The following is a 3,194-nucleotide window of genomic DNA, read 5'->3' as shown; positions in this document are numbered from 1 at the left end:
CGGTGGGACTGGAACCTAGTCCAGAGGACCTGCGTGTGTACCAGAGATGCAGATCTAAACATGGCGGGCCTTAGAAGATAAGAAATTTGTATCGCAGCCATGTTGAATGTCACTGAGAACTTTATGGTTGCACTGCGTTATTGAATCCACGCCCCGGGCTCTCCCGCCGGCCGGCGTTTTGTGGGAATGTGTCGCTGCAGGTTGTGACCAGGCCAAGTCTTGCGGGGAAATCAAGAAAACCTTCTCTTCATAGCAGGAAGCTTTAATCAGTTGCTAAAATACATGGACAAGGCTTACATCAATGTTAGTGTTGCTGCTGCTGTTGTAATGACAGGATCGGAGTGGCAGTGACCACAATCAGGGCCCCACCCACACACACACGCCTAGAATGTCAGGCCTCTAAGCAGCAGTTTTAATAAGTGCAGCTCTAAAGTTCTGTTCAGGAACACCTGACAAAGACTTGCCAGAAACACACACAACATAAACACGTCCTGAACATTGTACAGCTTGCTGGCCGTTGCCACTACGCTGCTCCGCGTGGGGCTCAGCCACCAGCAATATTGTTATGACACCCTTGTGAGGCAGTCACCAACCCTAATGATATATATATATCCCGGTGCACTACTCACTATTGTAACATAATATTGTTATGACAGCCTTGTAAATCAGTCAACAATCGATAACATTGGCCGACAACAAAGTTATCGTCTAAGTTTTTTTAGGTGATTTAGGACAATGTTGATGTGCTGAATCCAAACATCTCATTGGTTTTGCGCAATCAGGTCAACTTTTTTTTTATCTATCGTCACATGATGTTTTTTTTACGTTTTTGTCTACACGTCCGGGTGTTTTATTTCTGTATGAGGCAAAATTATTTCTTATTTCTTTAAATAAACAAATTCTGAAGAGTTTACATGCGCCATTTTTTTACTATATGGTATTTTTTGTATTTTGTTGGGACAACAGTCCGGGTTCACTAAGTATCCGTGCTTTCTGTGCATGTTGGATAGTAGGGACAAAGCTCAGCATTACACGAAGAAGGACTGGCCTGTACGGGAGGAACTGGTGCCTTGCAGAGCAAGGAACGTCATAAACATCCCTCTGGTGGACAGACAGGAGACTCTTCCCACCGCTGCACATCAAGCTCGGCTTGATCAAACAGTTCACCAAAGCTCTGGACAAGGATGGCGGCTGCTTCACTTACTTGTGCCACGCTTTTCCAGGATTGACCATGGAGAAGTTGAAAGCTGGCATCTTTGACGGTCCTCAACTCCGTCAACTCATCAGAGATCCAGAGTTTGAAAACTCAATGAATAAAGTGGAACTGGAAGTGCGGAAGACTTTTGTTCTTGTCGTGAAGAACTTTGTTGGCAACAAGTAGGCCAGGAACTACGCAGAACTTGTCACCAATATGCTGACTGCTTTCAGAAGCCTTGGATGCAACATGAGCATCAAAATGCATTACTTATTCTCACATGTGGACCGGTTTCCTGAGAATCTGGGATCAATGAGCGACGAGCAGGGGAAGGGATTCCATCAGGACATGAAAGAGATGGAGACCAGGTATTAGGGATACTGGGATGCAGTCATGATGGCTGATTACTGTTGGACTCTGAAGAGAGACATCCCTACCGCTGAGCATTCTAGGAGTTCCAAGAAACGGAAGTTCATGCCCTGAATTTTGAACAGTGTTGACCTAATATCCAATTTACGTGTACTTACCTTTATCAATGTCTTCTATTCAATGTACACTTATCAATTTTTATAAAAATTAATGAATTGTGTTAGAAAACGATTTTTTTATCTTAAAAAAATATTTCGGATGAGATATATAAAAAAAATCAACTGAAAATGTCACAAAATCGGATTTTTGAAAATCGACTTAGCGCAAAAAACCTGACCTGATCGAAAGAAACGGGTGTCATTTTCGGATTCAGCGGTGCAAATTTGTCCTAATTCAGTTGAAAAAACTTATACAATTTACATTTTTTTTGGAAGCCAGTGTAATAATATATCCCGGCACACTTCACAGTATTGTAACATAATATTGTTAAGATACCCTTGTAAATCAGTCAACAATTCAAAATGATATATATCCCTGCACACTTCACAGTATTGTAACATAATATTGTTATGATACCCTTGTAAATCAGTCAACAATTCAAAATGATATATATCCCGGCACACTACACAGTTCTGTAACATAATATTGTTATGATACCCTTGTAAATCAGTCAACAATTCAAAATGATATATATCCCTGCATACTTCACAGTGTTGTAACATAATATTGTTATGATACCCTTGTAAATCAGTCAACAATTCAAAATGATATATATCCCGCACACTTCACAATGTTGTAACATAATATTGTTATGATACCCTTGTAAATCAGTCAACAATTCTAAATGATGTATATCCCGGCACAGTTCACAGTATTGTTGCATAATATTGTTATGATACCCTTGTAAATCAGTCAACAATTCAAAATGATATATATCCCGCACACTTCACAGTATTGTTGCATAATATTGTTATGATACCCTTGTAAATCAGTCAACAATTCAAAATGATATATATCCCGGCACACTTCACAGTATTGTTGCATAATATTGTTATGATACCCTTGTAAATCAGTCAACAATTCAAAATGATATATATCCCGGCACACTACACAGTATTGTTGCATAATATTGTTATGATACCCTTGTAAATCAGTCAACAATTCAAAATGATATATATCCCGGCACACTTCACAGTTCTGTAACATGATATTGTTATGACAGCCTTTTGAGCCGGTCAACATTCCATAATGATACACCACGGCACACTTACACACACACACACACACACACACACACACACACACACACACACACACAGTTCAGACACTGCCCTGCACAGCGTACATGAGCCGCATGCATTTATAGAAAACCAAACTCACACAGCTAGTCCTCGAGTTACGATGTATGGGACCTACGATCCCTTGCACTTCCGGCCAGGCCAACAGTATTAGTTAAGCTTGGTTAGGTAACGAGGTGACAGTCAAACATCCCGGTGTGGGTAAAGCAGCGGGATGTTTGTTCAGAGTTCCCGTGCTTCCTGCCCTCCCCTTTACCCACCACTCTCTTCACACATTGTCCCAATCAGGCTGGGGCAGGCAGGGGGGGGGGTGAGGCTGGGGGGGCCTAGGC

The 3,194-nt window shown here is 41.4% G+C and overlaps 1 protein-coding gene across 1 annotated transcript in view; it reads right to left on the bottom strand.

The window, feature by feature from the left end:
• Positions 1–252: 252 nt before the first annotated feature.
• The window catches only part of LOC126994917 (uncharacterized), a 27,360-nt gene continuing 24,418 nt past the window's right edge, over positions 253–3,194 (bottom strand). Inside the window, exon 5 of the mRNA XM_050854187.1 lies at positions 253–3,194. This exon is cut by the window's right edge and continues 1,390 nt beyond it. The gene's annotated coding sequence lies outside the window, so the exon portion shown is untranslated.

The sequence above is a fragment of the Eriocheir sinensis genome, unplaced genomic scaffold (genome assembly GCF_024679095.1).
Source record: "Eriocheir sinensis breed Jianghai 21 unplaced genomic scaffold, ASM2467909v1 Scaffold920, whole genome shotgun sequence".
Taxonomy (NCBI): domain Eukaryota; kingdom Metazoa; phylum Arthropoda; class Malacostraca; order Decapoda; family Varunidae; genus Eriocheir; species Eriocheir sinensis.
The sequence above is the reverse complement of the archived record's forward strand: the minus strand, read 5'-3'. Positions and strand labels throughout refer to the sequence as shown.